The 22,287-nt window shown below is 40.9% G+C and overlaps 1 pseudogene; it reads right to left on the bottom strand.

Moving 5' to 3' along the window:
- Positions 1-16,094: 16,094 nt before the first annotated feature.
- On the bottom strand, positions 16,095-16,484 carry LOC149948839 (deoxyuridine 5'-triphosphate nucleotidohydrolase pseudogene; annotated as a pseudogene).
- Between the last annotated feature and the right edge of the window lie 5,803 nt (positions 16,485-22,287).

Raw genomic sequence — 22,287 nt, 5'->3', positions numbered from 1 at the left:
ATTGCCGACACCATACCGTGTGACTCTAAAAAAAAAACTGCAAGTAAATTAATTACGATAATGATAATTTTTACTTAAAAAATACTTAATTACGTATAAATAATGAGATTTAAATAAAGTTCCCATAAGAAATGGTTTATTATTTCTTGAGTAAAGTGCGAAAAACAACGTTAACTCGAAGACGGACAAAATTTTATTTTTGCATTTTTCCGGGAAACTGGCTACGAGCTGATCAGTTGGCCTTCCATGTCAAAAATGGTACACTGACTCATTACACTACGAAGGTTCTTATCTACAGTCGACTAACTTTCGTTAAATGACCGGATTCCAATACGTTTCTCGCTGAAGTTGACAGTAGCAACAAATCCGTATGGCTATCTCTGTACTGTACACCAACGCTGATACATTAATATTAATTGTAGTACTTCCAGACAATAATTGTTGACAGTTAGAATAATCCCGCTAGGCGTCCACAATACTGAATCTTGGGCATGAAATTCGCTTAAAATAAAAGTCTTAAAATTTTTAGCGACCCGACTTTTGATTCTCCTGCGCTTGGCTGTATTAATTTTAGCCATAGGAAATCGCGCTGACCCCTTAAATAAGAATGGCCTACAATTTTTTTAAATTATTTAAGTACCGTTTGTCCATATATTATATCTTAACTTAAGACTCCTGATTCCTAACGCCGGCCGACATCCGAACTCGCGAAGAGACATCAAATGACGCTTCAAACCAAAACCAAAACTTAATAATATTGTTTGGAGAAAACCGCGCTGGCGCACTACGTATTAAAACCGTGATCCATCCCCAAGGTCATACGAAGTGTTTGTTGTTTGTACGTCTTATAGGTAGGGTTTATTTCCACCTCAATAAGTTGCCAAAACCCCTCTTTGAATTTGTGACGAAGTAATAATATGTCGACTACCAGAAGTAATAATGAAGTGTGCAGGTTAGCATATACCAAAAGCAGGCGTTTTTGGTTTTTGACAAAACCCACACTTTCCTTAGATGACCATGCTGTGTCGGACCGCCTGCTGGGTCATGGAGACAGTTTGGCGCGATCTTGGAGCCTGTGAAAATGGTAGAATTCTCGCAACTCTTTCATTGTGTAACCACACGAAAGTTTGTTTGACTGTAAGTAAATGAAATTAGTTTGAGAAAGTTACCTTCCACCATTGAAGAATGTTAATCTTGGGTGGTTGAAGCTCGTCCTTAAGATATTTGAAAAACTCCGACCCTTTGACTAACTTCATTGGTCGTTTAGGATAAAAAGTCAAAATTCCAAGATCACCTTCAGTCGAGTTCGTAGTACTAGATGAAGGAACGGAGGTACATGTATCGTTGTAGAAAGTATTGTAAACAGCGAGGACTTTTTATTTTATAGATTTTGCCAAGGCCTTGCGGAAATAAGTGTTGTTAATTAAAAAACCAAAAATAAACATTTTTAAGCTATATTTTTCTTTTAAAACTTGTATTTTGTTTTGCGGAACTCCTAACGGAATCGTTTCGCCGACGTCGGACCTTTGATTTTTTTTATATCTATTGGGTTTACTATTTTTACGTTTCTCAACACATTTAATGGTGCCGAAACCCGGGAACTGGGATACTTTTAGATAAGTATAAGGAAGTGTTGTGTGTAGTTAGGTGAAAAAGACAAAAGTCGGGAAACGGAACGTTCGTAAAAATGGCGTTACAGCGTCTGTTGGTGATGCGAGATGTGACTCGGCAACAAGCGGACATCTGCATAGCGGAACTGGAAACGGAATTAAATAGAATACAGGTGGATGAGTTGAAAACAACTCAATTACAAGATCATCTCGCAGCTATTGAAACAAACCTACTCAAGGGTCGAGGAAGAAACAGCATTGGACGATCTCGGGGCTACCATGGCGGATCAAATCAATTTTCATAAAAAGATTACCGATGCAAAAGCGAAGGTTACAAATTACAATCTACGTTAAGGACCAAGAAAGACAGGCGAGAGGTTGACAGAATAAAATTATTTTTCAACAACTTCAAAGGTTTGTTTGTTACGAGTAATCATACATTTAAATTTCGCATCAGATTCGCGAAAAAATTCAATTGCAATATAGTGGCCACCACTAGAGACGGATGCCGCCACGGTAGAACGATAAATTTGATAAAGTCTTCTTATTGAACGAAATTGGTCCCGCGCCAGCCAGATTTAGTTGTACCTCTATTTATTCCCAACTCAATGGTTACGATACCGCGATCCACAGTACGGAAATGAAAACCGGCGACAAGTATACGTACCTTCTCTCGTATTTGGAAGGCAAAGCTCTTACCGCAATATCGGGTCTGGCTCGTACAAACGAGAATTATGAGAGCGCAATAGCTATTCTCAAGAAACGATTCAGGGATAAAAAAAGAAATTATTCGTGATCACATGGAAATACTCAGCAAATTGGAACCAGTAAGGAGAGCCACTGACATAGCAGGTCTGAGACAATTTTATGATACGTTAGAGGTACAAACAAGAAGTTTAGAAGCTTTAGGAGTTGGGCAGGATAGTTACGGAACACTTCTCTGTCCATTATAGTCCGTGAGCCAGACAAAAATTTGGTACCAACTCGAGGGACCAGAAAATTTTATAATTTCTAGTTAGGGGGTCACGTGTGCATGCCGAAAACACTTGATAGACATCTGGATCGCCCAGCTATCCAAGATGGCGGCGCGCGCCTTTCTATTAACGGCCATAACATTTGATCTACTCATCCGATTGCGACCAACTCAACGTTATAAAATAGGTATTTGTATTCTTAATATATTAGATCCTATGAGTTAATTTCGTAAAACTAACGGTTCACCTTAAAATACAAAATATCTCCTTTAAGTAATTAAACGTATCGCAGCTTAAGCAACTTCATTACGCTAAAAATAATGTTTAATTTTTTGGTGTCAAATACATGTAAGACTAGACTCCTAGCTTTCATTTGATGTAAATTGTGACCGCCTACTATGTATACTTACCTACTTTTGCGCAATATTAAGACAGGGGGCGATTTACTTATTATTGTTATTTATGCGCGAGACAACGAAAGTATAGAGCCGGACGGGATAATTTTTTGGTGTCCATTATCACTTGTATAATAGTACGTAGTCCGTTTGGGCCTGGGCTGGGGTATTTCTACTTTTGTTTAAAAAAGTTATATTTTTTCGAGCTGGTCGAGGAAGCTCAGTGCTCTAAAAACTAAGCTAGGTTATTTAAATGAAACATGTCGGGAAAAACGAAATCCAGAAAAGAGTTAGGTGTTTGTGTTTTATGTGAGAAAAAGAGTCCCTTGAACGAGCTTATAAAACCAAAAGATGTAGTCTTGGATTGCATTGTACAAAGCTGCCGAAATTAGAAAGTTCCAACCAATTTTGGACATACACGTATCTAATGAAGCGACATCGAGTGTCCCAGATATTTTCTACCACAGAAACTGCAGGTCAACTTTTACATTAAAAAAATCTCTCAAGGAACTAGAAGAGAAGCAAGTGGAACCTGCAGCGGGTGAGCAAAGTGATTGTGTAAATCTTGATCCACGTCGGTCCACGCGAAATGCCCCGTCCGAGTCAAGGGTGTATGAAAAACTCTGTATATTCTGCGAGCGAAATAAATATAAACCTGGAACCAATACCCGCGAACCACTTTTGAAATCTCTCGAACTGAGATCGGATAAAAAGGTCCGCGAAATTGCAATTGAACGAAGTGATTCAAGAATGATAGCTATAACGTCAAGAGATTTAATCGCTGCGGAAGCTCACTACCACAAATCTTGTTACAAGGATTACACTCGTGAAAAGTCATTTGCAAGTCAGCAAAGTGAAGTAGGGAAGTTGTCTACAGTTGAACCATATAAACTGGCAGAAATATCAGCTTTAAACCAACTTTTTCAATACTTAAGAGATAATTTAATTTCGAAATCATCATTTACTTCAATGATAGATCTTACAGCGAAGTTAGTTAATCTAATGAGCAACGAAAGTGTACCAGAAAACCAAATACTGAACTCAACTAAAAAACATTTGAGAAGAAATCTTGAAACCGAATTCGGTGAGTCCATTGTCTTTTTTATCGTGGATAACAGATCCTATGTCAGGTCTGATAACATGTCGCTAGATACGCTACTTCAGGATCACATTAGATTAAAACGCAAATTGATTCAGCTAAACGAAACACAAAATTCATCATCGTTTATTTGTCAAGCGGCAACCTTTTTGCGGCAAGACGTTAAAAAAAGCGTTTTTGAGCAAAATTGGCCACCTGACCCACGAGAGTTGGATTCAAACTATCTTGCGATACCCGAATCTTTAAGCCAGTTTTTAAGAGTATTATTGGCGGGGGAAAATCAACTTCTTTCTACAAAGCTCTCTAGAATCATGTGGTCGCTATCCCAAGATGTTATATATGCTATTTTATTAGGCAAAGTCTTAACTCCTAAACATATTTTACTTCCCTGGGCCATCAAAACCCTTACTGGAAATGTAGAGCTAATAAAAATTATGAATAGCTTGGGTCATTCCATATCCTATTCGAAACTTGAGGAAATTGATACTGCTCTATGTATCGAGAAGTTAGAGAGCGTCGCTACCGATTGCGTTCCACTACCCTCCAACGTCCACCCAAATGTCCCAACTGTGATGGCCTTCGATAATATTGACCGCCAAGAAGAAGTCCTAAGTGGTGCTGGAACCTCACATAGAGTTAACGGGATAATTGTTCAGAATGTGTCCCATTCGTGTTTACCACCAAGAACCTCTTCGGTAATCAGTAAGAAAGAAAAAAGAAGAACAATAAAAGTTGCAGAAAAATTACTTGATGTCTACGTAATTGGTAAAAAGCAAAGTCCACCAGCGATTGTACCGAAGAACATTTTCGAGCACACATTTACACATGTACAAAATTCTCGAGTCCAGGATTTACTTTGGATATTTTCTAGAAACCACTGTTCTGAAAAACAAACAGTATGTTCTTGGACAGGATTCAACATTCTTACAAAAATGAACGGAACAAGTCCTATTGCAGACACAGTAGGATATTTACCAACTATAAACGCGCCAGCGACTGAAATGTCCACAGTACAAGAAATTATAAAGCAGTGTTTAAAAATTAAGGACTCCCTGAATCTTGAAAATATTGCAGTGGTTATCGACCAAGCACTTTACGCTAAGGCAGCTGAAATTGTATGGAGTAACCAAGAATATTTTAAAAATGTGGTGATAATGATGGGAAATTTCCACATAATCTGTAATTTTCTGTCCAATATTGGTAAAATGTTTGGGGACTCGGGTCTGCGTGACTTAGCTGTGGAATCTGGGGTGATCGCTGAAGGATCTATTAACAAAGTTCTTGAAGGTAAACATTATAACAGGGCCGTTCGCTTACACAAATTGACTTACGAAGCACTGATGCGTTTGGTTTGGAAAGGCTTCGAAACTTGGATCGAATTGGAACATGACGAAAATGTTTTAGCAGAAGCTAAAACTTCTATTTCAGATATTTGTGAGAACGCAAACAGGGATACGTACATTTCAGCTCTGGAAAACGAATCTTGCAAGCTTATACTGAACAAACTCGAGAAGTATATGAATCTGTTGCGCCAAGAGCGTGGCCCTCTCTCGCAATACTGGATGACGTACATTGACATGGTCGATACGTTGCTTAGACTGATTCGAGCCGACCGTGAAGGCAATTGGTACCTCCATTTAGCAGCTATTCGTGATATTATTCCGTGGGCTTTTGCTCTGGACAAAATAAACTACGCGAGGTATTTACCGATCTACTACGCCCAAATGACCCAAATTGAAAATACAGCACCTGATTTGCACGAACATTTTCTACGTGGTGGTTTTTCCGTACAACTTCGCGACAAAAATCCGTTCGGTAGGATTGCAGTTGATCAAACGACTGAGGAAACCGTCAACAAAGATACCCAGACGGCAGGTGGACACGAGGTTTCAGTCTCAAACCAGGGACGGTTTCGAAATATTACCTTACATCCGAACATAGAGCATGGTCTTTACGTCAACTAAGAGAGCAAATTTCTAATCAAAGAGTTCTTTTTTCTCATCACGATTTGCAAAACTCTAGAATTAAAAGAGACGAAGATGACGTTCGTTCGATGTACGAACTATTAGATAGCAATTGGACTAATCCATTTGGCGATGATGCTTCCGATATCGTCAATATATCCACTGGAGCCCTCGCACCCCCCGCTGTTAGCCAAGATCTTTTGAATGCTTATCACAAAGGATAAGCTGCCTATAAAAGCTTTCAAGGAAATCGAATCCAGCATGGTAAGGGTTTTCATGAACCCATTAAAAAACTTCAACTGAAAACATTTTCATCTACGAAACCTCGATCAATGAAAGTTAAAAACAAGGAAATTATTTTAAAAGCGGATCAAAGGCTCTTCGCCAATATGGTTTTAGTAGCAGAAAACCGCAAATTAGATATGCAAGAGGTATTTTCTCACCCACTTGGTCCTATACCTTGGACGCTCGCAAACGCGGATGGATCACTAAAGAAAACTAACAAAGCATCTTTCGCGAAGTTTCTCGAAAATAAAGTGGCTCCGACTAGAAGCTACTTTAATCGATGCAATGGCAATTATTCAAAGACTACACGGAGAAAACCATACTTTTGAGGAACTTTCACTCCAAATATTTCAGCAGATGCTAAGTGTTGGTGGAGACAGTGATCGAATCGATGTAGTGTTTGATGTTTACAAGAAAGTATCAATAAAATCTGCCGAACGCGTAAATCGAGGCTCTAACGAAGGAGTGGTTTTTCATGACATAAGACCAGGCCACAAAATTCGAAATTGGAGACGACTTTTAACATGCGCCGAAAGCAAGTCTAATCTTATAACTTTCCTGGAAAAAAATTGGAAAACTCAAGAAATAAGAGATAGACTTTTAACGAAGACCATGATCGTGTCGTGCAATGGTAAATGCACGAAACTGAAGAAAGACAGCTGCGAAGACCTTCAAGAACTAGAGTCAAGCCAAGAAGAGGCCGATACAAGGTTAATTTTACACGCAAAACACGCGGAAAAAGAATACCCGACAATAATAATTGCCGCTGACGACACTGACGTTCTTATTTTGTGCATAGTTTTCAGTTCTAAAATTTCAAGTAACATTTTCGTAAGACGAGGAACAAAAGATAAAATAAGAATCGTTGACGTATCAAAACTAGCTGCAGCTTTGGGGTCAGGTATATGTAATGCGCTTATTGGACTTCATTGTTGGACAGGCTGCGACTCTGTAAGCGCCCTCGCGGGTCAAGGTAAGCTCAAAGCGTTTAAGTGCATTTTGCAAGACACTAGTATCCGGGAAGCCGTCTCGGATCTCGGTTCGGAATGGGAACTCTCTGATAGAACATTTTCATCATTTCAAGCGTTAACATGCCAAATTTATTGCGCCAAAACAAAATTCGTTGATGTGAACGCTTTACGCTATCAAATGTTCCGCGCGAAGAAAGGAAACATTGAGTCTGGACAGTTACCGCCTTGCAAAGACACCCTAAGACAGCATACCTTACGAGCAAATTATCAAACTGCTATTTGGAAGAGAAGTTTAGTTAGCTCTCCAGATATACCAGATCCGACAGAAAAACACGGATGGAAATTGAACGATAAGGGACAACTCGATATCCTTTGGATGACCGGACTTCCTGCCCCTGATGTTGTACTAAGCCTAATGGCTTGCAGCTGCACCAGAGTTTGTCGTCCATTAAACTGCACTTGTATTTTAAATAAAATGAAATGCACAGCTGCGTGCAAACTCCAAGAATGTACAAATATTGATGTAGAGGAAAACATTTATACTCCATTTGAAGACACTGACGAAAGTGATAGCGAATAAAATGTGAAGTAATAAAGTGACTTTTTTAACATTAACTTCAATTGAGTATTAATCTTTACTAAAAACATCAGTGTGGTAGGTAGGATCTTAGATCGTATGAGCACACAATCGAATAACAAATAAATTTAAAAATAAACAATATTGTTACGATTGGGCGGGGGAATAGGTACGTGACCCCTTAGTAACGCCATCGTATCATTTGTATTTTTCTAAACACATTATTTTTTATTAATAGAGATGGGTAAGTGGGTTATTGTTATTTTTCGTATAGACATATCACGAATTGAGTCAAAAATCGAAATCGCCCCCTATCTTAATATTGCGCATAAGTAGGTAAGTATACATAGTAGACGGTCAAAATGTACATCAAATGAAAGCTAGGAGTCTAGTCTTACATTTATTTGACACCAAAAAAATTAAACATTATTTTTAGCGTAATGAAGTTGCTTAAGCTGCGATACGTTTAATTACTTAAAGGAGATATTTTGTATTTTAAGGTGAACCGTTAGTTTTACGAAATTAACTCATAGGATCTAATATATTAAGAATACAAATACCTATTTTATAACGTTGAGTTGGTCGCAATCGGATGAGTAGATCAAATGTTATGGCCGTTAATAGAAAGGCGCGCGCCGCCATCTTGGATTGGCCGCCATCTTGGATAGCTGGGCGATCCAGATGTCTATCAAGTGTTTTCGGCATGCACACGTGACCCCCTAACTAGAAATTATAAAATTTTCTGGTCCCTCGAGTTGGTACCAAAAAGTTAATTTTCGGCGTCTGGCTCACGGACTATTAATGTTGAGATTGATTCCCCCCGAAATTAGATTAGAATTTAATAGAAAATGGAAAGACGAGGAAGAAATCTGGGAGATTGCTGACATGATGAAATTCTTGGGAAGGGAGATAAAATGTCGGGAAAAAGCAGCCGCTTATAGTAACCCTACGGTTGGGCAAAAGGATTCGTCGAAGTACGAAAAAGGAAAGGACAGAGAATATAGGAATAATAGAGAAACGGTACCGACGGCTGCGGCTCTCGCTTCATTTACGAAAAATAGGAAATTTTGCATATTTTGTGGGCGTAATAATCATAATTCGGAAGAATGTCGACAAAGTACGGTGGCGGATAGGCGAACGATATTTCGAAGAAAAGTCATATGCTTTATTTGTTTGGGAAAGTCTCATATAGCGAGAGATTGTTATAAAAAAGATAGGGTTTGTAGGGGGTGCGGAGGATCGCATCACGTGGCACTTTGTGAGAAAAAAGATCCTACAGAGAGCTTCAAAGAGAAAAGTTAAACCAAGGTCGACGAAAAAGTCGAAGGGGGAAGTAAAAATGATTCCCAAGTAGAGACGGCTAATTATTTTTCTACCTCGAGTGAGGGTAAAAATAGAGGGGGGCAAGAACAAATATTTTTGCAAACGGCAGGGGTTTTACGGTCTAAATTTGAAGGCAACAAGGTTCAGCAAACTCTGTACGCTAGATGCTTACTCGATAATGGAAGCCACCGCACATATATAAGGGAGGATATTTCGGTTAAATTAGGCCTACCGATAGTAGGAAGGGAAACTTTGACTCTACATAGTTTTGGAATGAAAGAGGGTCAACTCGTGACAACGAACCGCGTTAAGGTGGTAGTGAAGAATATTAGGAACCCGAGTAAATAAATAACGTTAGAGGCTTTGGTAAGGCCAGAAATTTGTAGCGCATTTATATCGTTACCGGGAAGAGAGGTTAAATCGAAATTAGAAAAACAGGGAATAGATTTAGCTGACCAATTAAGGTTGGGACATGGGTCTAGAAAATGAAAAAATTGGGCTCCTAATTGGCAGCGATTATTATTGGACTATAGTCATTGAGCGTGAAACCAAAAGGTTAAGCCCAGCTTTGTTAGCTATGAGAACGCTGTTTGGGTGGACTTTGCTAGGGAATTCTTCCAGTTTAATTCTATCAACAGCCGTTCAGGAGACAGTTTCGATGAGTATGACCATGGTAGAAAATGAACTCTCCTCGAATATCAGAGCTTTTTGGGAATTAGAAACTCTAGGGGTGAAAGAGCGAGAAATGGTACCCGATAAGGGTGATGTAGAGGTTTTAAAAGAATTTGAGGAAACTGTAAAAGTTGTCGATATCAGGTGACTCTCCCCTGTATAATATGTCGTAGCAGCTAAACTTATCTACATTAGTTGTATGGTTAATAATTAAGCAAACTTGGGGCGAGCGAACTACCTGTTTATTAGGCCCGACATTTTGTACAGAAAGTGACCGTCTCTCCCGCTAGGAGAGTGGCGCCCTCTCGTGATAACAAATATACAACATGTTCTTTTTTTTTAAACAATATGGTAAAATAATACAAAAGAAAACAAGATAAAGTTAACGCAGATAGCGTATTGGGTAGCGGCTAAGTCGACCACTGGCAGTGACCGAATATGGTGGCGGAGGAACTGGCGACATCGGAGGCTGCGGTGACCAGAGAGCCGGAGGGCGTTGGCTGGGATGAATCAGGATAGCCTCGAAGACGGACATCTTCGGCAAACCTGCTGAAGGTCGAACAGCGGACGCTGGGGAAAACGGCGAGAGCGCTGGAGGTTCGGATGGCAACGGCGCACGATCCAGCGATGGAAAGGGCGGCGGGGGTCGCGAGGCGGAAGGCGGCACGCGCACGAGAGAAGGCGATTGCAATCCTCGCGGACCAAATGTGGAACGAGCTGTGGCACAGGTTGAGGTGCGCTTGGCGGCGTCGGTGGAGGTGATAATGGCAACCCGGGACCACATGGCGGGGGTGCATGGTGAAGAAATGGTGCCACACCGACCGGGGGGAGCGATGGTACCGTCACGCGAACAAGCTTTAGATGTTTCCTGGTACGGCGATAAGTTTTGCCGGCGGGTGTTTCGATCATGTAGGAATCGAGCGCATTTGCGCGTCCAATTACCCGTGCATTAAGCCATTTGCGAGGCCCTGCAAAGTAGCGGACGTCAGTTCCAGTTGGAATCGGGACATATGGTAGGACGCGTATTCGATGGGATGGTCACCCTGAAGTAACACAGCACCAATCCCCTTTTGGCTTGAGTCGACGGAAATAACCGGCAAGATTTGGGAATCAAAAAAAGACAATACCGGAGCTTGTATGATAGACGCTTTGAGTTCGTCGAAGACTGCCTGTGAGTTAGCGCCCCACAGGAAACTGGCGTCCTTGTTGAGTAAGGCACGGAGTGGCGCCGTTTTGGTTGAATGGTGAGGAATTAACTTGCTCACATAATTAATCAAACCCAGAAATCGCTGAAGAGCTTGTTTGTCTGTCGGAGGAGTCATCTCAGTGATAGCCTGCACCTTCTTGTTATCGACACGTATGCCATCTCCGGTAATAGTGTGACCCAAATATGTGATTTTAGGGACGGCCAACTGTAGCTTTTTTGTGCTGAAACGCAGTTTAACCTCCCGAGCCCGTAATAAGATTTGGCGTAGCAGGGACAAGTGATGCGGAACTCCCGGTGTAGCAAGTAGTAGATCGTCCATAGATGAGAAATTATGCGGAATGTCCTTAAAAATCTCGTGCATCGTACGCTGGAAAATCTCCGGAGCCGAAGCGATGCCGTATGGCAAACGAAGAAAACGGAAGCGACCGTATGGGGTAGCGAAGGTACACAACTTGGAGCTCTCTTCAGTTAATCGAATGTGCCAGGAGGCAGATGTTGCGTCGAGGACGGTGAACACCGTGCAACCACGTAAGTGACTGAATATTTCTTGTGTTGTTGGCATTTTATAATGCTCCCGTTTCAGAGCGGCATTTAAATTGCGCGGATCCAAGCACACCCGAAGAGTGCCATCGGGTTTCGGGATCAATACCATGGGGTGGACCCAGTCCGTAGGTTCGGTGACTGGTTTGATAATGCCTAAGTCGACCATGCGCATTAATTCGTCCTTTAACGGAACTTCAAGAGCGAGCGGGACCGTGCGAGGTGAAGTAATAACCGGTTGAGGGCTGGGTTTTAACGTAATGGAGTGCTCACCCGGGATACAGCCCACAGAATCAAAACAATCTCGGAACTCCTCCAAGATGGTCCGTGGATCGGGATCGAGAACTGGCAGTGGGGGCTCGGGTGTGTTAGTGGCATGCAGTCGTTGAATAAGACCAAGAGTCGCGGAGGCATGAGCACCCAAAATAGGCACGGTGTCTTGGCGCGTTATGTAAAAAGGCAACGTCAGCGAGGTAGTAGGCGCGGTGCAGACAGCGTCGATAACGCCGAGCATAGGAATAGAATGGCCGGAATATGACATGACATGGGCTGGAGTTGGGGGCAAGAGGGGGCGGTCATGCAGACGGTTGTATGTCGTGTTAGTGAGGACGTTCACCTGGGATCCCGTAAGTTTGAAGGTGACAGGTAGGCCATTGACGTGAAGAGTAGCGACCCACTCATTTGATGAGTGTACAGCATTTAATGCGAGCGACGCAATTTGCAATCCAGAAAAGTCATCGAAGAGTGTATTCGATTGTTCCGGATGGGCATTGTGGGCAGACGAACTCTGCGGCGGGAAGGGAGTAGCCGGGCCCAGTGTGGTGGGTGTGGTATAACCCGTATAATGTAGAGGAACCGAGAGCGAATTGGTTGCTAGACCGTCGATACGCGAGACTCGTGGGTTGAGAGCGGCAGTGGAATAGACTGGCGGATGCGGTGAGGCAGAAGAATAGTCCTGTTGGACATATTGTCCTGGCGTGGAATGGAAGTATGGCTGAGGATGTACCTCCGTCATTGCAAAAGTTTGGCGGCAGGCCTTGGCCCAGTGATTAAGTTGGTGACAGTTGTTGCATTTGGCGCCCCACGCGGGGCACGGTTTATCAGGGTGTCGTCCCGCGCAATAATCGCAGAGCACCGAGGAGTAAGAAGCGGAGGTATAACCCGAGGTACGCCCGTGAGAACGCGTATTCGAACGACCGCGATCATTTGAGACACGGCGACGTTGAAAAGGACGAGACCGAGGTGAGTCCACGTTTGGCGGGCGATTCACATTCACAGCGTAGAGAGAATTGGAGGGATCCGCCGAAACAGACGGAAGCCGAGCGGACATGGCTAAAGCCGTTGCTTTTGAACTTTCATCCGCGCGACAATGGGCGATTACGTCATTCAAATTGAGAACCGGTATTTTTAATAATTATCTACGCACGGCATCGTCGCGTACACCAAGAACAATGAGAGAACATACTAGCGAATCATGGATGGCACCAAAATCGCAAGAAATAGCCTTAATTTTAAGATCCGTAACGAAATCGTCGAAACTTTGATGGGGGAGCTGGCGCGTAGACAAAAAAATATGGCGGGCGTTCGTTACATTTTTATAAGGCTCATAATAGGCTGTAAAGGCTTGTAGAATATCGTCCAACAGAATGGGAGGGTGAGGTGTTGTCGTGGTTGGCGGTGTATTAGGCGTAATTGTCAAAGTTTTAACGTGGTACAAAAAGGAGTCAATTTGCGAAGATTGCGGCTTCTGGGTAGACTCAGTAGCGGACATGTAAAGGCGAAAAGTCTCGAGCCAGTCGTCCCACGCGGCTGGTGGATTATCACCGGGCACAAATTCGTCGGGAGTACGGTAACGCGCTGCCATTGCGAAAATGCGAAGAGACAAAGAAACGTAGCGTAGAGAATAATGTACTTATCTTTGTTGAAATTGGTTCGTAATAGGGTACTTCTGACGCCATATAATATGTCGTAGCAGCTAAACTTATCTACATTAGTTGTATGGTTAATAATTAAGCAAACTTTGGGCGAGCGAACTACCTGTTTATTAGGCCCGACATTTTGTACAGAAAGTGACCGTCTCTCCCGCTAGGAGAGTGGCGCCCTCTCGTGATAACAAATATACAACACCCTGGAAGTCAAACAATGAAATGCTGGGTGACAATTACGGAATTTCCAAAAAAAAAGGAATGAACAGTTGTTTAAACGGTTCGAAAGAAATACAATATTGCACGAACAATATCGAGAAGTAATTCAAGAGCAAACAGACCAAGGAGTCGTCGAACGCGTACCGAATGATGTCATCTCTCAAAGCGTGACGTGTTATTTACCACACAAAGAGGTAATTCGGAAGGACGTAGAAACTACACGCTTTAGAGTAGTTTTTGACCCGTCCTCAGGGCCGTAGCTAGAGAAAATGGCGCCAGGGGCGAGCTGCAATTTTGGCGCCCCCTAATATAATAATATGGACCAATTTTGGCGCCCCTATACCCTATCGCGGGCATGGCGCCCCAGCCGCCCAGCCCTAGCTACGGCCCTGCCCGTCCTCACACGCATTTGGGAAACTATCTGTAAATGATTGCCTAAATCCTGGACCTAATATGAATCAGGATTTATTGAACCTCTTGGTTAGATTTCGGATAAGTCCTGTCGGTTACACCGCGGATTTGGAAAAAGCTTTCCATCAAATTTTACTGGATCCGAAAGACCGAGATGCTTTTAGATTTCTATGGAAGTCCGGAGAAAAAGAAAATGACTTTGATACTTATCGGCTAATTGTTCCCCATTCTTGCTGAACGCGACAGTGGATTATCATTTAAAGATAAATGAGAATGAATACCCAGATGCTTGCAATATGATTAGGAACCGGAAATACGTATACGACCTTCTTGGAGGTGGAAACACTGTAGAAGAAGCGAGAAAACTGTCCCTACGAGTCACGAGATATATTTAAAAGGGCGAAGATGAATCTTCGAAGGTTTCAAACCAATTCAGGAGAATTAAGAATAGCCTGGGTGGATGACGGCATTCATCAAGGGGAAAACAAACCGGAAGTCAAGGTTTTAGGATTACTTTGGGAGACAGAGCCAGACACGCTGTGTATTAACACTTCGTCAATTACGGAAAATCAGGGGCTAAGATCGAATACTAAAAGAGGAATATTAGAAACCGTAGCCAAAATCTACGACCCATTGGGCCTCATAGCGCCTTTTACAATCCGAGGTAAATGACTTTTTCAAGAACTCTGGAAGGAGAAGAAGCTCTCATGGGATAACGTCTTACCGGAAAACACGATTTCAAAATTCACGCAATGGTGCAGGGAGCTTCCAGAGTTGGAAAATATCAAGGTACCTCGCTGCTATTTTGACGAAACCACTGGGAAAATAATTAAACGGGAATTAGTGTGCTTCTGTGACGCGAGCGAAAAGAGTTTCGCGGCGGTCGTATACCTTCGCGACACCAGTCAAATTGGAACCATCGGAACGGCGTTCGTGGCGTCGAAAACGCGTGTCGCGCCAATACAAGAAAAAGAAGTCACCGAGGTCAGTCTACCACGACTGGAATTAATGGGGGCGCTTCTAGGCGCAAGATTAACGAGTGACCTATATCGGAACAATTTCGCCGACAAAAAATATGACATACTTATGTTCACGGATTCGACTATTGTTTTAGGGTGGATAAATTCATCGGAAAAAGAATTTAAACCTTTTGTGAGTAATCGGGTCCTAGACATGATACAAGCTTTAACAAAACCCCAACAATGGAATCACGTGAATGGAAAGGAAAACTCAGCCGACTACCCAACAAGAGGGTTGGATGTTAATAAACTTAAAGCGCAAAAAGCTTGGTGGCATCATTGGCATGGCCCAATGTGGCTTCGGTTAGTCTATCTGTCCGTACACACACTAACACTTATTTCAGGGTCCTTTATTTCTAAGTGATAACGCAGGTGTCTTGATCCTAGGCTTTTATTTCGTACTGAATATTTCCTTAAATAATACCGTATAATAAATACCAATAAATAAATAAGGAGCATCGATGAAAAAAAAGAAGCAGTAATGGTTTATTTTTACTTGTCACAATATTTACAGCTTGTAATATCGCCATCCACAACAAAGTGACTCCACACTTGGCTTCTAAGTTTACGCCCTTGAGGTTCTAGCGACTCACACTCAACCAATTCAGACTAGGTTAATCGTAATAATTAAACGTGAAATATTTATTTCAACTACATTGCGCGTACGTTTTAAAAATCTTTTTTTTAGTTCGATAAAATACCAAAAGTCTAAAGTTATCTTTTCCGGTAATTAATAAATATGAATTATTTAAATATTCAGCCGTATTCTTTTTTTATTCATAATTGACGGTGCTTGCGAAGTTGGGACAGCCGAGAGTCCACTCACCCATTGTTATACAAAGTAATAGCTACAATTTGTTTTATTTTTTTATTATATAAATCTATATAGTTTGGTGCAGCACTCTAAATACCCATGGCACCCCGCCCAGTGTCTTCGAGGCTTGTAATTTCTTCGCAACTGTAATTCTCCTGGAGCACAACCCAAATTAATTGTGCTATGGCATCTGATCTGTGCACTGTGTACTCGCTGTCCGACATGCTAAATAAGACCACTCCTACGTTGCCGCGGAAATCGGCATCAATCACACCTGCTGCCACATAAATTCCTTTCTCTAGGAGAGATTGTTTGCCACAGCAGTTTCCTGGAATGGCTAGTGCCAGATCCAGGAGTATTAGCTTCTTGGACTTTGGAGGGATTGAAACTGTACTGGGACTGAACACATCGAAGCCCACCGCTAGGGTTGACCTCCTTCTTGGGAATATAGCCTGTGGTGATAAGCTCTGGCAGCGCATATTGTCTGTACGGGAAAGAGCCATTAATGTCTGAACGAGAACCGTTTGTTTATCTTGCAGTAGTGGTAGAAAAAGGCTATTAAAGCGGTTACTAATGCTGAGTTTAGTTTAAAAACCTGTTGCCAAATGTTTTCCAATGAGTAGGGTTGGCCGTGTAGGAGAGAGTCTCGAATCTTGAGTTGCTGGCTCGTGTAGAGGGGCAGTATATTAAGATGTGCTCCATGACTTCTGTTCATAGGCAATTTCCACAAAGACTTGACACCCCCAGTAAAGTAAAGCGGGCTAGGACATTGTTGGCATAACGTCATGTAAAGGATACTGCTTTCAATTCTTGTTGAAATAGTATGTTCCACCGGATCAAAAAGAAATTTGGTTTGTATATCTGATTTTGCCCATCTGTAGAACGTTTCCACATTGTATTATAGTTGGATAGGTATGCTTGGACATAAAGGCGTTTCAATGTCCTCCTCAGAAACGGAAGCCAGACTGTTGGGTGTGGAAGCTCTGTGGCGGCCTTCGCTAATGCATCGTCTCGTTCATTTCCCTCGATTCCGCAGTGCGCCGGACACCATAGGAAGGAGAGAGTCTTGAAAAGGGTAGAGTAGTTTTTAATAGCATCTACCAATGGAGAGGATTTAGATGATAACACATCCAAGGCACTCCTTGAATCAGTACAAATTATTAAATTGCATGCATATTTATCAGTTGGTATGTGTAGTAGAGCCTGGAAGAGAGAAAAAAAGCTCTTTAATAGATACATCATGGCCGCCATTCACAGCTAGCGAATAACTAGCTTCAAGCTGTGGGAGGTATAGTCCAATTATAGCTATTTTTTTCCCTGGAGCAAACTGAGGCGTCAGTATAAGCCACCATCGTGGGGAAGGGCTGACCAGTCTTTTCTAGTTGCAGTTGGAAGAGTTGATACAGCTCTGTGTCCGATAGATCCCTTTTCGCGTCCTTTAACCAGTGACTCTCCACTTTAATGTTAGACGGCATATTTGCCAAAAGTGGCTGACATATTGGAGCCCGAAGCGATTCCTCTACGTCTTTGGGTGAAACATTCCACAGCTCCGCTTTGGAGTACTGTTGTTGATACAAAATCCGGGAAGAGAGCTTTCGACAGAGGCTGCTGGGAGTTCACAATAATTCCTTCCCCTTTCTCACTGCCTTATCTTATAGAGCAAATTCTCCTCTTTTCTGGGAATTGTTAGTGACCACCGAAATTTCCCACCACGCTTGTTAAGAGGGAAATGTGGGACAGTGGGAAAGATGAACCTGCCATGGTCATGGAGAGCAAAGGTGAATTTCTCAGAATTCCGACGAATGGCCAATAACTGTTCGTGGAGAGGGGCACGGGTTGTACTTGTACATACTGGTTTTGGATTGCAACAGGGAGCGAAAGTGACTTCCTTGAATCCTCGGACCTCTATCGTAGTTTTTCAACGCCTCGTCTAATTTAACTATTAGACCGTTGAGCATTTTTGATATTAGTTTGGATAAAGATTGTTTACCCGTTCAACCTACGCTCACTTCCTTTCCCAAAACTTTAATTGGTGGTAAAAATCGAGGCATTAATTCCTTTTGGTACGCCAAGTACCCAATGCTTGAGAACTCGGTAGTGAAAGATAAAGTTTATTGTTTTTGTTGCCGGCGTTTTATCAGCGACAGAAATACAGCTTTCATTGATGGAAAAATATGACAAAAAATTCGAATTAAGTGTTTGCGTTCGGTATACTAGAAAAGAAATAGGCGTCGTAGAGAGATTTTGAGGGTACACGGATTTTCATCAGTTTGATTCTGAAAACATCAGCTTAGATATTATAAACCTCATTTCGCAAAGCGGTTTATTAATTGGAAATTGCGTTGCACTTGCGTTACACAAACAGGGCCGTTTTAACCTTTCCGTAGGACTTAGGCAAAAATCTCTCATTTACCGACTTTTTGGACCTTCGTAGGCCCTATTAAATGGGATCGTAGGCCCTAATGTCTCTTCGCCTAGTCTGCCTTATGGATAAGTCGGCCCTGTGCACAAACGTACGATGGGGCTAATGTAATGAGCGGACACGTATCAGGTGTTAGAGTTAGAATAGAAGTGGCAGTAGGTAGTAATTGTCAATACGTGCACTGCTACGCTCATCGGTTAAATCTAGTTTTGGTTAACTGCTGCTCTAATATATTGGCAGTGAGGGAATTACTTGGTTTATTTCAAGCAATCTACAATTTCCAAAGCAATTCGGTTATTAGAAGCCAATGTTTTGAGGAATCCCAGAAAGAGCTGGGCTATGACGTCACCCTTAAAATGCCTCAAGATGGTGGAGCAAAAAGAAGGGAATTCATTATTATAGAAATAGGTTCAAATCTGTTGTTCTAGCGTTAGAAAATGTGGTTGAGAAAGGTAAACTTGAGGCAGCAGCTGAATGTCGAGGATATATTTCTCAATTACAGTATTTTAACAACTTAATTTTGATTGTTGCGTTAGATAAAGTTTTAGGTGTTACAAATTTTCTATCGGAATACTTAAAAAGTTCGAAAGTTTTTATACGTAAGCCGTTGCTATTTGCCCAGCTACTGTAGCTACTGTTGAAACCCGCCTATTAAATTTATTCTATTTTATTTTAAAGTTTTAAGGTTCGCGCTCTTGGGAGAGACTAACGCTAATTAACACCGACTGAAAAAATGGTAATAGCTAATCTATTATCTTATTTTATTTTATTGAAGACTTTTTTCTAAAAATTTAAGAATTAGACTTTCTTTTGCTCTAAACTTATTTTATTTTATTTTTGGTAAAGCTTGGGATGTTTCCTTTGTGGGACCCAAAGAATAACTGAAGAGTGAATCTCCAACGGTCCCCTCTCCAAAATCAGTTTTCTTTTATTTTGAAAAGGCTCAGCCAATCATTTGCTTTCTTTGCCCAATTATCCAGGGATAGAGAGAACGCTAGCAACGGACAGTAGGTCAGGAATTTATGGCTCCCTGCTTCAAGGCCATCAAGTGCCAGCGGGCAGTTCGGGGTGGTCAAAATTTTAGGATGGTACGAACCGTCCCGAAAGATCGAAAGATAATCCCTTTCGCCGACCGAGGCGTAAGACAGTCTTAGATAATCTGTACACCGAGTTCGTGCATAAAGCACTGTTAAAGGTACATATTTTCAAGAGTTCGCGAGTTCCATTTAGCACTGTCAAATGCACGGCAGTGTACACCGTGTTCGCAGAGTGTTTTACCCCTCGGACTGTCCGGCGCCGGCCTTCTCTCCTTACAATAGGTACTTTTGAATTTCAACAGTTTCCCGTGAAACTCTTCTTTTGTTACATTTTATTTTGTAGGCATTATTTCAGATACACTTTTATAAGATATTTTACATTTTGGTTAAATTTATAGTTACTGTTACTTTTATGGTTATTGTTGATTTTATACATGAGCAAGTTTTATTTCATTATTACAACAAAAGAAAAAAAAAATTGTTATACTCTCTATTCTGTGAGTTTTCACAGCTACCTTAGAGGAAATTTGGAACTCTGAACGATTCGACTCAATTTGTGAAAAAGCTTCAAAGTCTGTTTTTATCCAGCTACCGGATCGTAATAGCGAAACTTTAGCTTTAAGAAAACGAAAAATAACCCCCAACAAAAGGCTAAGACAAGATCACATGCATGACGGGAAGTAGAGAAACGTATTCAAATACCATATATAATCAGTTGAGATCCACCTATTACCAATTAATCGATAAATTTCTATCTGAAATGAAGATTCGACTACTGGAAAACAGTGGGTTATTGAAGAATGTAATTGCTTCCTAAGTCCGAAAACTTTCTTACCGAAAACGACGTCCTAGCCCATTGCCAAACATACAGCCAGTTTAACTTTGACATAGATTCCTTAAAGGTTCAAATTAAAATAGCTAGAAATTTGATTCAATCTAAAAATTTAAACAGCGTAACAGAGTGCTTTCATTATTTGATGACGATGGACAATGGATTTCCGGACCTAGCCAAGTACTATAAAGGGGTTTTACGCATTCCCGTGGCCATTACCATTTCAGAAAGGAGTTTCAGTTCCCTTAAAAGAATTAAAACTCGTCTACGCTCAATATCTAGTCTGGCCACATTGTCGATTAATCTTGATTAGATTTAAAACTTCTATTACAGTTCTCTGGATGTTTCGAGATTTTTTTTATTTATCTATAAAGTATAATTATTTTAAACTGTCGGTCATAAGAACTTGCTAATTCTTAAATTTAATGGCAATTTCTATTACAATAATAATCTATGAAAAATTTTTAGCATGCGCTGCTTAATATTTGTTCATTGTTTAAAAAAAAAGGAATCTCCGTTATTTTAGAGTGTTTTATATCATTGTAAAACTTTCAACTACTACCAAAAGAATATGAACTGGCTTTTGGGCTTCTATACTACTGATGGTGAAAATCACATTACAAGTTAGTTTTTTGAATTTTCTGTTCTGTCAATAAAAAAAAGTTTTTATCCCTAATTGTTGTCCTTTACTTCTTCGCGTTTTTTAAAGTTCATATTTCCAGTTAGTTGTATTTGAATTTATCTCTTTTCCCTACACATTTGACACCTGCATAATTACAAAGTGACATATGCTTATAGTGTCTTCAGTTGGATAAATTGTGTCGGTAAATGAATTAAGAACAAAACTGGCAATAATTACCTTTAGGAAAGCGAAATAAATATAATTGGGGATTATTAATTCTAGAAATTTCGAAAAAATGAGCCGCGCACCTTTGCTTATTCAATTTCGTCGGGATATAGAGTGCGCCATTTTAAACACTAAATCTGTCTCCGTCCAATCAAAAAATTACAATTATTGTATATGATTTTGAATAGCAGGTGGCCTAGTCTCCCCCTTTTTAGCCTCTTCCTCTAGTATAGGCTGTTATTTTCGCTCCTGATGTATGCGGTGGTGGTGGTGATGTTAAAGGTGAATAATACAGTGGAAGCTATAGGTCCGTATAGTCTATATAGATCCGTATAGTCTATATAGATCCGTATAGGTCCCCGGGAATCGACGAATTATCTTCAACGGCACTCGATATAAATTTATGTCAGGCGTCATTAGATTGGTATTAGTTCGCTCTATCTACCTATGCCAGTGCTGAGCCGCAGTTTTTAATCAAAGGGGTAAAATCAAGAGTGCTAGGAGGAAGAGGCTACTACCGTGGCTGTGCCATCTTGTTCTATTAAGTTGCCCTTCCTGTAGGCCATGCTTCTTCAAAATACACAAACTTGTTCATAGTATTAACTATTGATAATTTTCACTTAGATCTGCTTAATTGTACCTCAGTTTGAATACCATTATTGATCATACCATTTCATATTATGTTTCTTATATCCCAAACGTGTTTAGTTGTGCCTTTGCGCATTTAAACTTCTTTGATACAATTTTCATGTTCTTTTTTTTTCTAATTTTAAATGTTCGTTTTGTTTGGCGCATAATTTTTCCACAGTCACAATGGATTTTATAAACGATACCCGTAGAGTCATCTATATTTTCCTTTGGCCAATTTTTAACCAAATCAATTTTAAATTATTATTATTTAAGCTATCTTTTGATTTTTTTGGCTAATTGATTTAATATTTTTAACTTTATTTAATAAAATGCTTTATATACGATAAATTGCCCTTTAGTTAAATTCATAGATCAATTCTTTTTTTTAAGTACCAATTTTATCTTTGCACCTTTCGGAGTAACCCACTCACATAGAGTGGAACTTGGAAGGCCCTATAGGAGCGCATGAAACATTAATTCTAACGGGCCAACTGGTTTTCTAGGCGTGAATAAA

The sequence above is a fragment of the Leiobunum rupestre genome, chromosome 4, assembly GCF_980474605.1.
Source record: "Leiobunum rupestre chromosome 4, qqLeiRupe1.1.hap1, whole genome shotgun sequence".
NCBI classification, from domain to species: Eukaryota; Metazoa; Arthropoda; class Arachnida; order Opiliones; family Sclerosomatidae; genus Leiobunum; species Leiobunum rupestre.
Note: the sequence above shows the minus strand (reverse complement) of the source record. Positions and strands in the feature narration are given on the sequence as shown.